This window comes from Theobroma cacao, chromosome 1, assembly GCF_053813885.1.
Source record: "Theobroma cacao isolate CCN51 chromosome 1, ASM5381388v1, whole genome shotgun sequence".
Taxonomy (NCBI): domain Eukaryota; kingdom Viridiplantae; phylum Streptophyta; class Magnoliopsida; order Malvales; family Malvaceae; genus Theobroma; species Theobroma cacao.
The window spans coordinates 9,642,255-9,657,545 of NC_142639.1; the positions used below are offsets into that span (position 1 = coordinate 9,642,255).

Consider the following 15,291-nt stretch of genomic DNA (forward strand, 5'->3'; position numbering starts at 1 on the left):
TCACTTTCTCTCTCTAGCAGCGGCGCCCTCTCCCCTCTCTCTAAAAATCTCTTCTCTCTTCCGGCGCCGGCGTCCTCCCCTCTCTTCTCGGATTTCTCTCTCTTAGCCGGCGAATCGCTTCGCCTTCCGTTGGCCGAACCCTTCCCTTCCCGTCGGCCTCTCTCTCTCCTCTCAGATCTCACCCTTTTCTCTTTGTTTTTCTTTGTGTTCTTTTCTCTCTCTTTTCTGTGGCTAACCCCGTTTTTTTTCTTTTTGCAGGGTTTTAAAGAGCCGGGTTGTCCAATTTTTTGGACAACCCGGTGAGGGGGGGGTTCTGGCACCCCTGGGGTTGGTGGCCAGAACCCCCATCCCGCGTAGTGGGTGGGGGATGGGACGGCGAAGGGATGGCTGGGACGCCCAGCCATCCCGATTTTTTTTTTAATTTATTTATTTTTATTTATTTTATTTTATTTAATTTATATTTATTTTTATTTTTATTATTTTTAATTTATGTGTCTACAAAAAGATAATTTTACAATATTTGATATAATATGAGAAAGTGATGATTACAAAGAATGTGATTATTAAAAAAATTACATTATAGTACTTGATTTGAGAATGTGGTATAAATTTACAAAATTACTTTTATATATGAAAATATAAATTTTTAATTTTTTAATTTATTCTTTAAAATAATAAATAATAACATGATAAAAATAATATTAAATGTATAAAATTTACTTTTAATAAATTAGTTAAGTTGTAAAAAATTAAATTATTTTATAAATAAATTAGTTAATTAATTTAATTTATAAAACTTTTAATTATTTTTTATTTTACTCAACTAATAAATTTATTTATTTTAACACAGAATTCCACTTTTCCCTCTTTTTTTTATTTTTTCTAAAAAAGAAGGGTACTCAAATAGCCAAGGTAGTCTTCAACTTCTAGGAAAAACCCAGATCAGAAACTCTAGTCCACAAAAAATTGCTTCATCACCGCACTCTTCTTTCTTTTATTTCTTTCTCAGAACAATTAAAACGACGAACAGAAAAAGCAATTAAAAAAAAAGAAAACCCCAAGAGAGTCTAGATTTTTTTTTTCTATGCACCCATCTTTTCCAACAAACATTAGCTTAGAAAAAGCTAGAAGAAGAAAAAGAAACAAAAGAAAGAAGAAGAAGAGCGAAGATATCGAGATAATTTAGGGAAAAAAAATTTAACTTTGCCTCAACTAAGAAAAAGTAAATTTCCCTCCGTGAGTTAAGGAATGTCTTCTACTTCTCTTGAACCAAATGCCCCCATAGATCAAGGAGGGCATATGTGTGCAAAATGAAAACCAAAAAGTATGGAATAGGAAACTGGGCAGAGTAGGTGATAATTTTGTTATTATGGTAGAGTTATAGGTGTGGGGAATTCTAATACTTGAAAAAAAATTTTTATTTAATTAAGTTTTTTACTTAATTTAATTAAAATTTTATAATTTTATTTTAAATTAAATAAATTTTTATAATTAATAATTAATTAATTATTATTAATTAAATTAGTATTTATTATTTTATATTCATGTAACATTCATGTGAAGGGTGAAAACGTTATATTATCATGTCATCATTTTAAATCAGCATATTACGTTATCATTCATTATAATATGTGAGCATATCATGTCAATCTTATATGATATAGAAATTTTTTTATATCACATGATATTTTGATTAACGACAATTAATTTATTATTAATTATAAGAGCTTATTTGATTCAAAATAAAAATATAAAAACTAAATTGAACGTTATAAAAAATTAAAAATTTATTTAATTTTTTTAAAAATAATTAAACTTTTTTAAAAAAATATTAATTGATATGAAATTAAGATTGAGAAAAGGATGAAAGATAAACATGTTGACAAGGACAAGCTCTTGCAAATGTCTACGGCCCAGATGTCTGGGTTGGAGCAAATAGCTCCCTCCTTCGCAAATGATATGCACCAAACAATAACCTCAGTTTAACGTTGATTATTTTTAACAAAACTTGTTAAGTTGGGCAAATCCTACCAGCAGCTCATGTCAGTAGCTTACCCATGCAATATTCCAAACTTCAGCTCATGGGAAAGTTGATTAGTCTCTACTTTCATTTGTAAGTGGATTGGGCCAAAAGGCTGTAGCTAATTGGGAACAAAGTCGAGGCCTGCCAACGGAAGCTTTGAAATCCAATACAGATAAAGTGCCACAAAATGTTTTGCTTTAATACATCTACAAATAATTATTTGGTATAATATTTAAAATATTTTTTAATTATTGAAAAATATTTAAATAATTAATTATTTTTTACTACGTTTAATCAAATATTTATATTTTTATTTTACATCAAATAAGCAGTAAGAGCTTGTTTGACTTGATTTTTTTTAGATTAAAAGTTATTATAAAAGTCTTATAAAAAAATAATTTTTAAAATTAAGTTAAAATTATTTGATAAATTTACTTTTTATAAGTTTTTTTTATAAATAAGCTGCGTAGCAAAACAAATTATATAAACTTTAATTTTGATTAACATTACGATAAAAGGTATTTAATAAATAACTTTCTATTAATCACAAATTCTTTTATTTACAATAGAAACAAGTTAACTTTATTTGTTTATCTAGAAAATATAAAAGAATTTTTATATAACATACAACTTATAATTAATAATAGATCATTAAAAAAAGAGTTCCACAAATAATTTATAAGTAACACATTAGTCATGAGTAACCTGTATTATTTATGAGAGGTAGAGGATAGGAAGATTGCGATTTGCAGTGAAAAGTAATGATTTGCAAAAAGAGGGAAAGGAGAAGGAGATCGATTGAGAGAGAAGAGTTATTTTTTGAAAAGGTAATGTTGGAATTATTTTTAATAGATGTGGACATTTTTTGAATAAAAAGAAAAATTAACATGTTTTTAAGAGAAAAGAAGAGAAATATCCTCTTTGAAACTTTTTTTGAAGTTTTTTTTAGATTTTTTTAAAAAATTACTTTTTTTAAGTTTTTAAGTTTTTCAAAATCTTGTTTGGCATAACTTTTTACTTTTAAGAGATAAATAAATTAAAAAAAACTAGACTAAATAGACACTAATTAATCAAAATGATTTTTTGTCCACATTATACTGATATGAAAGGTGAAAAGTGAAAAGTGTCACATGATCATGTTATTATGTCACATCAATATATCATATCATTATTTATTATAACATGTCAGCATACTATATCAACGTCAAGTGACATTAAATAACAAATGATATTTTAATTAAGTCAATTATTAATTTTAAAAACTTATTTGACTTAAAATAAAAATATAAAAATTTATTTGATTTAAAATAAAAATATAAGAATTTAATTGAATGTAATAAAAAATAAAAATTTATTTAAAATTTTAAAATAATTTACAAACATTTTAAGTATTATACCAAATTATCTAAGAATGAAATTTTAAAGGTGGGTTTAAGTTTCACACAGGTTGCCTTGTCCAAAACTATTTCCTATATTGAGAGAAATATATGCCAAGAAAGGAAACAAACCTGTACGTGAAAACATATCCCAAAGGAAGAATCTGAATCATACATTAATGCCAACAACCTTACAAGCCCAACTGTATGATGCACAAAGCAATTGGGAGGTAAAAATCTCAGCAATGTAATTGGGTACGCCCTTAAATCTCAAAATGGGCACCTTGAAGTGTATCGCCCTCAATCTCCGTGGAGCAAACGTCACTTTGTGGTAAAGGTACTGAAATTTTACCCCCCACCCAGCCAGTTGAGAAGCGATGGTACAAGGTAAAAACGTACAGCTCCTCCTATTCCTATATATATATATATATATCCTACCTCTCCACAGTTTGGAAGCAGGAACCACAGTTACCAATTGATTCTGTCCCCAAGTTTTCTAGCCTTAATTATTATGAGAGTAAAATCTGCTAGTACAATATTTAACTTTTTTTTTTCTTTTTCTTTTAGTTTTTTGGGATCATACTAATAAATTTACTGTCAGAAAACCTTAAAAATTGTATGCACAATTGTCGCCTGGAATTCAATTGGTGTAAATTCCATATTTCATGTCGCAGTAATTTTCTTTTTCTCCTTTGGTTAAACTTGTGTCAGTATGAATCAAAAGTTTTCGCATCATTTATGAATGCTGGTTTTTTTTTTTTCTTTTTTTGTTCCCTTCTTTTTCCATAGATGACAAGGTGACTTGTGATCAATGCCACAAACTTTGCTTATCGGTGCAAAGTTTGACAAAAATTTGCAATAAAAAATCTCTATTACAGCAAAATTAATTTATTCTTAGTATTGTAAAATGCCAATACCTTTAAAAAATATCATTGAAATGCTAATTTTTATATTTCTTTGCTTTTTTAGGATTAATTTCTTTCTTTACATGCACAGTAAGGGTGCGTTTGGTATAAAAGATGTAAAGTCACATTTCTTACAATGTGCCCAATTAAATTACATTGCAGTGTTTGTTTTGTAATAGACTACTGCAATGTAAGATTACAATGCAATCACATTGCAGCCAATAGATGTAATGTGATTGCAGTCCAAAACCAATGCAATCACATTACATTGCAGTCTGCAATGTCTTTAAAGACATTTTTATCAATCATTTTTTAAAAAATTACTCAAAAACCCGAAGCAAAATCGTCGTTTTTGGGGTTTCTGCTGCTTCTTCTCCATTTTGCTAAAGTCGCTCATCCTTCTTCTAACTCTGCTTCTTCATCATCTAAAATTGTGGGTTGAAATCTCCCATTCTTCTTTTTCTTTCTCCTTTTTTTATCTTCTTATTGTATTCTTTAATTTGACTTTTTTGTGTTAATTTGAGTTTTCTTCTTATTTGTATTTTAGGGTTTATCACTGAAACAATTTGGCTCTTGATCGGTAAGAGAGGTTAGATTTCTGGGCTAATCCAATCAAATTTTTAATTGAAATAAGTGTTTTAGATAAGAAAATTTATGTTTTGATTTATGAAAATATGTTAGAAACACTTTAATCGGTGTCAAATTGTCAAAAAATATGAAGAGAGTTGAAAGGATTTAAAGTTTTGGTTCGTAAGTAACAACAACATTTTAGACATTAAAGTGTAACAAAATATTTTTGAATATGACATGTAATAATAATATTTTTTTAATATGGCGTGTAACAACAATATTTTTTTTCAACATGGCGTGTAATAATAATATTTTTTCAATATGACGTGTAACAATAATATTTTTTTTCAACATGGCGTGTAACAATCTTTTTTAATTATTGCGTGTAATATTTTTTTGTACATGACGTGTAACAACAGTATGTTTTTAACATGGTGTGCAACAATATAACCATAACGTGTAACAACAGTATTTTTTCAACATGGTGTGTAACAATCTAACCATGACATGTCACATATTTTTGTACAAGGCGTGTCACATGTTTTTGTACATGGCGTGTCACAAGTTTCTGTATATGGCGTGTTACATGTTTTTGTATATGACGTGTCATATGTTTCTAGACATGATGTGTCACATGTTTCTGTACATAGTGTGTAACGACCTAACTATGGCGTGTAACATCATAGCATGTAATTTCATTAAGGGTAATTTTGTTCAACTTGGTTAAAAATAGTTAAAATTATAAAGATGACTATTTTTGAAAACATCTTATCTTTAAGGTTATTTTTGAAAATGCTCCTATGATTTATATAGGAATCTCTTCCTCTACTCAACTTCAAAAAGTCGTAACTTTGCGCTCGGTTATTCGATCTGGGTGTTTTTTTTTGAATCCATGTAACTTTTTGAGATCTACACGTTGACAAATAGCTGAAGGCGGTTTGCTGTCGTTTTGACCCCAAAAAACCTCATTTTAACCTCGAATTCGAATTTTTACTCTTTTTTTGCCTTTTTTTAAGATTTGACCTCCCATTTTTTTTGATTTTGTTTAGGGTTAAATTGGTCTTGACAGTAGGAAACCATTGCAATTTTTTTTTAGATTTTAGGGTATAAGAAAAGAGTGTAAAAAGGTTTAGTTGTTACTACCAATCGTTATATCAACTTTTGGTTACACCTTATCACAATTTGTTTAGTTGATTGTGTGGTTAATTGCTTAGTGACGCTTGCATTATTGGTCTCGGGTTTGAGTCCTGCTTCTTGCAGTGCAATCCTATTTTTTTTTGCCTTTGATTGCTACCATTAAATTGGTCTCTAGTATATGGTTTTGGTGATGTTATGCTTGATATTTTGTTTTAGCTTAATAGCAAGTTATTTTGAATTTATGATATTTTCAAAAGAAATTAATTGGAGATTGAGACTTATGGGTATTTTATTGCCAATTTGCTATTGGTTACAAGAGAGAAAGCTATCACATTAATGTATACATATAAAACGTACTAAGAAATAAAAATAAAATATTATCTTCTAAAGAAAAAATTTAAAATAAAATATACAATATAAGAAATTATATTAAAAATAAAAATAAAATATATACTTGTAATAAGAAATGAAAAATAAAATATATTTAATTAAAAATATATTTAAAAATGACATTACATAAAAATTAACAATAAAAAAATACATGTTAAACTTGTATTTTAATATATAACGGTAGTTTTGGAAATTAACATTGTATTTTTTTTTTTTTGCTAAGCCATTCATTAAGATTAATTAGTAAGTACAAAAGAAGGCATGTCAGCCATAGGAATAGCAACTGCAGGTAACAAATGAGAGGTACTCACTGTTACAAAAGATCAAAAGCAAAAGAAAAACTTGAGGAGAGCCCTGCCTATGAAATGAACTAAAAAATTGAACAGTAAAGAGCAGAAAAACAAAACAGTAAAGAGTAGCCAAATATTGGTGAGAAAAACAAGATGTGGTGATCCAAATATCAGAGAGTAAGAACAACAAAAGAGGTTAGAATCAAAGAGACCATTAAGCTCACCACCAAGCAGAAAATGATGTGTTATTATTGACACCATACTTTGCCAAAGAATCAACAAAATCATTTCCTTCTTTGAAGATATGCTTAAAAGAAACCGTACCTAGTGTAATGCGGAGAGAGTTTAACTCGTTCAAAATACTCCATTTGTCCCATGGTCGTTTTTCAACTGAGTTAACCCACGAGAGAGCAACGCGTGAATCAGATTCAATGATTAAGGGAGATGATGTATAAGGAGAAGCAGCAAAGAGTTTAAGAGCCTTAAGAATGGCCATAAGCTCTGCAATGTTGGAATCATGTAAGCCAATAAGGCAAAAGAAAAGGCCAACAACATGACCATTAGAATCTCGAAGGACGCCGTCGCAACCAACAGGTCCTGGTTTGCCTTTAGCCGAGTTGTCGACATTAAATTTGAATTCACCAGTGGGGGGTGGAGATCGAAAATTAACATTACATACCCTGTAAAGTACTTGTAAAACAAACACTGTAATGTTATCTTCTCTGTATTTTAATCATTACATTACTTATATACCAAATACTGCAATGTTATCTTCCTTGCAATCACATTACCTGTAATCACATTATCTATAATCACATTACATTGTAAAGTACCAAACGTTACCCAAATACAATATCTTACTTGACGACTTCTTAAACTCCAACACCATTAAATAAAACACCATTGAATATAAATAATAGAAAATAAAGTTATAGAAAAGTACATTGTGATTAATCAAAAGATCCCACATATATGCTTCTTAAAAATAACAATCTTAATTAGAAATGTTCATAGGTTGGGTCGGTTGAACCTACCAGATCTCTCATTTTAAGCCAAGCTCGAGCATGACTTGACATGCTTATTTAATTATTATTTTATTACTAGAATAATAAAAATATTATTCTATATTAATATTTTAATATATTTTAAGATTAAAATTAAATGAAATAAAATATATTATTTATTAATAACATAATATTGCCAAGCCAGATGTAAAATTCTATATCCAAGCTTGACTCACTACAAAAAATCCGTTGCAAATCCATTGCAATCCGTTAGAAATATAATGATTTTTTGTAGTGACTTGAGTACATATGGTAATTAACAAAATCAAGAATATTTTAACAATATTCTATAACTATTAATTAATAGGAACTTTACTCTTAATTAATGACGATTTCTTGAATTTCATTGAATAACAAAATTGTTTTAGTAATTAAAGAGTTACGAACTGAGTATTTTATAGTGAATTCAAATATTTTAAAAAAGTCACAAACTATATGGATGCAACTTACTGCAAAATACTGACAAGTTTCTCAGATCATCTACAACACACATGAAGCTGTCTTAACACTCCAATCATAGCACAAAATATCTCATCATTTATCTCATTCTCACTTCACTTCACAAGTCAAATATCTAGCACACGTTGTTGCTTAACCTTATTGAGTTTTTCCCTCTCTCTCTGTGTACCACCTCCATCTGCTTCTTAGCTCCATTGTTCTTACTTGTCGCTTACACTACTACCTTTTCTCCCTCTGGTGGAAACTGCTAACCATATATATTTCTTACAGAGCATACGTTATGCATATCAGAATCAATATAATAATAATAATAATAATAATGGTTACGTATATACGTTCAAAAGTTACGGCCATGGTTAACTTTTGCAAGTTCCGAAGAACAGAAAAAAATAAGATGATAAGTCGTCGGATAAAACAGACAGCCGCGATAATACCCAACAGCTACACCTCGTTTTGCAGAAAACCACAACCCAATTGTCACACCTTATCAATACATGTCTAAACTACCCATTTTGTCTCATTCCATCTTTTTAAGATAACAAGTTAAGGAACATAATATTGGGATGTGGATGAAGCAGATTATATATATATATATACACACACACAGTTGTTGAAGTTTAAGAAGTTAAGTTGGCTAGCAGTTTTCGTGCTGCCGACAGTCATTCTGGCTGACGGAGACAGTGTGATTTGTATGGAACACTACGAAATATGGAAGTGCATTTATACCAATGAATCTGATGAATAATTAATTCATATGGTTTAGGTTTTCTTTTAATAAGAACTTCCAACCATTGGGTTATGATAATTGATATTGAAACTTGCAAACCTCTTTTTGACCACGACTTGGGGCTGCCACAGATCATTATGGAAGGAGATTTGCTCATTGTTGAGTTGATACGCAATACCGATACTATATATATATATGTACATGTATTAATGTATAGGAATATGCCCATGCCTAAACATACATGTACATATATGAGTTGCATGATCCAGCACGCATGCCATTTTCAAACGTGAAGCGAAAAAAAAAAATAGAATTGTTATGCCATGAATATTTTCCAAGCATGGTTTGGAGTTAGAAGGAGAACTAACTACAGACTTAATTTTGCTTGCATGCTCATATATAGTGGAGTGATAAATAAGAGTAAATATTGCATTCAATAAGGAAGCCTATGTCGAACACTTTCTTCTCTCACTCCTTCACATTTAATCAATACATGGATCCACCGACTGTGTAGCTCTACCCAAACCCAACCTTATAAAGACAATGATAGAAAGGAAAAACACGATGAAAAGGAAAGATCAAGAAGGAAAAAAAAAAGAGTGGAAATGAAATTGACCGAGCACGAAGCAAAGTCTGAAGAGTTTCCAGTTAAGAGCAACTGAAGAGTAGTCTCTCTGCATGTGCTACTGGTCGTTCAACTCCCATGTTCCATATCCCAACTTGGAATACAGACAAGCATAGTTCCACCAACAGTAACTCAACCCTTTTTTATGTTCGGTTTCTCTGTAGAATCCACCTCACCACCAACCTTTCAAAAGACAACCTAAAATCAACTTCTCTTTTTCTTTTCTTCAGCTTATACAAATCATTGTTTTCTGCTTGATACCAAATCGCATAATTTTTTGCATGTCATGATCAGTTGTTGCTTTCATTATTATTTATTTTTGGTGGGGTGGGAGGATAGGATTGATGTTGAAAGTACGTACGTCAGCTAATGCAAAACAAAAGTTCTGCTGTAAAAAGAAAAAAAACTAAAAAAGGAACAAAGAAAGCAAAGGTTATGGAGCACATCAAGGAGAAAAAAACAAAGCCTTGCAGAAACAACAGATTGAAAGAAAAGAAGATGAAGTACTACTATTAAGTTGGGTTGAACAGTTAAATTGCACTGTTTTGATCAATCACTTCAAGGAAATGTGGATGAGAGGAGAAGAGAGAGACAGGAGAAATGCAAAGAAGGAAACAGGAGACAAGGGTCTCGTTGTCTGTTACCTTTTTCCCTCACCCTCTTACGTGCAAGTTGTTGACCCCTCTCTGCCTTGGAATTTTCACGGTTGATTCTTGGGTTTAGTTATCCAACCATTTAATCATAACCTTCTAAGAAAATAAATTTAATAATATCAAGAGAAATTATTATTTTATACATTAAAATTGGAGTTTTTTAATTTTAAAATAAAATTAAAAATGTTATAACAAATTATTAATTTTTTAAAATATATCCTAATACTGACAATTGGCTTTTAAATTTTTGGTGATATGTATTACTACCTTTTGTCAAATAGTTAGAAAGGGTAAAATTAGATTTTGGTCCCCCAAAGGTTAATAACTTGGCCCCGAATGATATGGTAAAATTTGTAATTTATTTCACTAGACATAATTAACTACTAATTTGATTTTCTTCCTTTAATTATATTTTAATGCTGTTTATTACACTTGATTTTAACTTCTTTGATAAGGAATTTACCTTTTTTGATTAACAAAATAAGCATTTTGACACTAATTGGTTTATCAAGCAATTTATTTCTATGTTAAATAAAAAATACAATTAAAAACTCCGGTTGCTATATTTCACACACAAAATCAATTGTGTATGTAACTTTTTTTTAATTTCTTTTTTTTTATTTTCCATCACCCTTTTAATTAATTTTTATTAAAATTTTTGAAACTTCTATTATTTTTTTAAATAAAATATTAGTTAGATTTTAAGTTTTGTTAGATTCTCTATGTACACAATTAAGACCACAAAGTTTGAAATTTATATACTTTTATTTATCAAAAGAAATATATACATTTTTTATGTGATTATGCCATTTGAGTTCTTCCTATATTTTACTCTTAGACGTTTTTTTCATTATATTTTCTCTAATATATTCTTTTAATTAGATGTTACATTGTATTGTTTTTAGATGCTATGGCCCTTTTTCTATTAATTAAATTATTTTATTTTATTTTCAAAATAATTTGTTGTCTAATTAATTTTTTCTTTTTTTTCCTTTTCTTTTTCTTAGAAAATGATTGTAGAAGATAGTTAACTCCATTAATTTGAATAGCTTTGGTTGTTTGTATGTGTATATAATTCTCTAATAGAGCTCTTATAATGGTTTATTTTATTACTTTTATTACGAAGAAATTGTGTTTAGAAAATATAATTTTTCTAAAAGTATGTTGCATATGTGCAAATTTCTCTTCATTTACTTGCTTAAATTTATGAACCTAACTGCTTTTTGCAATTGCAATTATGTAGATGCTTTTTAGACCTCTGCTAAACTTGCATGTAAATTAATTAAGTTTTACACATTGATAAATATTTTTCATACAATTTATATTTTCTTGATTCAACCGTTGAATTTCATGTAATGCTTCACGTAAATCATGCATGTCAAAAGTCTACCTATTTTTTTTGATAATAATAAAATTTAAATGTTAAATCTATATGAAAAAAGACAGCATTCTCATTCCATATGATATTATTGAATTTAATTTGAAACTTTATTTACATAATCTATTATGAGTATATTTTTAAATCTAATGATTAATTTATTACAATATTAACTATACATTAAAGATATAAAATGATGAGTTTTATTAATAGACAAGAGTATATATATATATACAACGATGTAAAACTAATTGATAAAATTAAGTATTTAGATAAAGCTAAGATGATAGAAATAGAAATTAGATTACAATAATAAACAAGGTTTAGTATTATCCTTAACAGTTGACAAGTAGCTTTATTTGGCATTCCATAAAATCATAAAATCATTAGAAAGATGAAATTCTAATGATTAATTTAGCTCATATTTGGCATTCCATGTGGCCTTATTTAACATAAAGTGAAATTCAACAAAAAATTGATCATCAGAGTTTTTGAATATATTTTAAGTTTTGGTGACTAAAACTTAATCTTTAAAAGGTAGGTGAAAATTTAAAAAAAAATACAAAAAATTTTAGTGACCAATTGAGTAATTTATTGACAGAAAAAACTATTGAATACATAGTCCAATCACACACATAAACATTTTTGTTCTTAAAGTTGGCATTATTCACACATGTTATCATTATTTTTGACTTTATATTTTTAGACAATTTAACAAATTTTTATTAATAAAAACATTCTTTTCATTTCAAATTAAATATTTATGTTTGACTTGACACTTTAGTGCTTTTGATAATTTTTGAATAACATTTTATGATATTGATAAGTTATACTTTTCAATATAAAAAAGTAATAAAAAATTAACAAGAAACTAGAAAAAATAAGAATTAAAATAGGAAAGTACGAAAAAAAATTAAAAATAATAAAACAAACCCATTTCCGCGCATATTAACCGGCGTTAAGTCTGTGGTGTGCTCACTTCAATGCTGTTCCACCAGTAAAGCACGTGCTTAAGTAGAGAACACAAATGGAAAGAGAAAAAAGTAATAGACTAGTAGTACTACTACTTGGAAAAAAAAAAGATAGAAAAGCTGCCATGAAAGGAAAAGAATACTAAATAAAACCAACAAAATATTAATTAGAGGCGGGAAAACAGCCCCCAACTATTATGGATTCACCAATGGACAGAATTAGATATCTATACCCCTTGTAAACATTAGCACATAAGCTTTTGGTAAGCAAGGGTACAATGGAGTCTAGTCTAATTACGGGTAAAATTCAAAAACCTTCTTTAAAATATTTTATAAAGATACTCTGGTTACTTTTATTTAAAAATGATGTTTTTAACCTTTCAACGGTTAACACTATTAGTCAATAATTAAAAAAAAATTAAACCTAATATAACATAAATATTTTAAAACATAAATGCCTCATATATTGTTTTTTGAATTTAAGCATATTCCCTTTTTTAAAAATCTGCTCATCATTCTTTTAAAAATCTTAATAAAAAAATCCAAAAAATTTTAATTAAATTTTAATTTGAAGGCCTAGAAAGTTGAAGTTGTATCCGTTTTGAAAATCATAAACTTCTTTCTTAGTGAAGTCTATTTTCATTAAATTCTTTATTTTTTCAATAATTTTAGAATTTTTTTCATTGAAAATAATGTAATAAAATTAAAAATTTTGCTCAATGATGGATATTTTAAATTTGATGTTATCGAATCAAGGGATTAATTTTTTACTTGTGATTACTAATTTTGTTAAAAAAATTTTGTCTAAAATTTATTTTTTAAAATTAAAATTTAAGGTGACGTAAAAAGATTTTTACTTGATTATTATATATCAATAGTTTAAAGTTTTGATCGTGTACTATGTAATAGGTTTCATTCTCTATTTGTAGGGCTTTAGCTTTGCTGCTTTTTTGTTTTTGATTTCCTGGTTCAGCTCTGTTGTGTTTTTGATTTGATTGAGGCTGAGTTTTGCTTTTGGTATAGTGCTTACCATATAGCTGTTGGGAAAAGGCTTGCCTTGAGATTTGACGAAAGACATCTTAATCTTCTTGCAACTTGAGAAGTGATCTTGAGTTTCTATTAGTTGATGGGATTTAGATTTTTTGGATTCTTGTTTCTACCATGGCTGATAGCTTTTTGTATTTTTTTCGTTATGAAGGGTTTGTTTGTTTTGGCTGAAAATGTTTTTTTGGAAAACATTTTCAAAACTCAACGGTGTTCGGTAACTTGAAAATATTTTCATTTGGTAAAAGATTTTACGGTCAACCAGAAAAAGATCCGTTGACCTCGTGAATTGTCTTACGCCCTCCTCTAGTTGAAAACACAAAAGCCTCCGACACCAAGACCCCAAGTCCCTTCTCTGCCATTCCTTCCTCCACCCTCGATTTCCTCCATAGACGACATGGTTAGCTACATCCGGCAGCCTTTTTCTTCTCTCAATAGCCATGTATGCTTTGCTCCCCTTCTCCCTCAAAACAGGAAATAAATCTCTCATTTCTTCACTATTTTTCCTGGGTATTTTTCATAAGATCTTCTATTTCTCATATTCTTCAAAGATCTCTTGGGTCCTTGTCTTATTCTTTTCCCATTTTGTGTTGCACAGCCGCTTGCCATCATTGTTTCCCTTTGACCTTCTTGCTTCGATTTTCCATATAATTTGGGTATTAACCCCTTTGGCTTGGTTATTGGTTCATGTGATCTATGACTAATTATATAGATGGATTACAGCCAAAGCACGATTTCAAAGCCCAGAAGTTATTAGGACCTAGGTTTTTGTCCTTGGATCTTTGCGCTTTTGCTAATAATTTTTTTTTTTTTCGATTGTTAATGTTGCTAGCTCAATAATCAGATAATAAATAATTTGTAATAGTGATCTTTGAAGGGTTACTTTTAGATGCTTTTCCTCTAGTGACAAATCATCTTGGGTTACTGTTATATTATAGTTTTGCTTCAGTTGAACTAAGGAAATTGAGGTTAGGGCATTAGTTCTAACTGTACAATTTTCCTGAGATACAAAATAAAACCAAGTGAAAATAATGCAATAAGTAGTAGAATTCTATTATTATCTTTAAACTGATGCATAGTTTTAGCAAACAAGGGTTTTGTAGCTTTAAATTAGAGTTTGAAGTTTGTGAAATCTATACAGCAAACTAAGCAACTTAGAAGGTATTTTTTACAGCAAACTCACTTTCAAATCTATAAGAAAAATTAAAGATTATAAAATTTTTATAAAGTGACGGTGGAAAATATTTTCCACGAGATGATTCAAAAAATGGAATATATTTTCGATAATTCATCTAAATAATAAAAAATATTAAATTTTCTTATAAAATATTTTACATAGAAAATTTTTTTCCCAACAAGCTATTTTACGATTATCAAATGGACCCGAAATCAAAGTTACTTTTCAAAAAGAATTTAAGATTTTTTTTATCAAATATTGAATTTTATTAAGTAAAAAAGAAAGACAAATACCATGCTCACAAATACTGTATAAGAATTTTATTAAATTTTAAAATTTTTTCTTCTTTGTCAAATATTAAATTTTATTACATATTAAAGTGGATTTTATTAAGTTTTAGAAGGAAACATGAATTAAGAAGCTATTTGTGTCCTAAAATATTTATGTAGTATTGATATAGTTTTTTTTAATTGTTGACTAATAGTGTTAACAATGGAGAGAT

General features: G+C 28.6%; 1 non-coding gene across 1 annotated transcript; it reads right to left on the reverse strand.

Annotated features, from left to right (window-relative positions):
* Window positions 1-891: 891 nt before the first annotated feature.
* LOC148764516 (small nucleolar RNA Z157/R69/R10) lies at window positions 892-987 on the reverse strand. The gene has a single exon (XR_016024323.1). It is a non-coding gene; the product is annotated as a small nucleolar RNA Z157/R69/R10 (small nucleolar RNA).
* Between the last annotated feature and the right edge of the window lie 14,304 nt (window positions 988-15,291).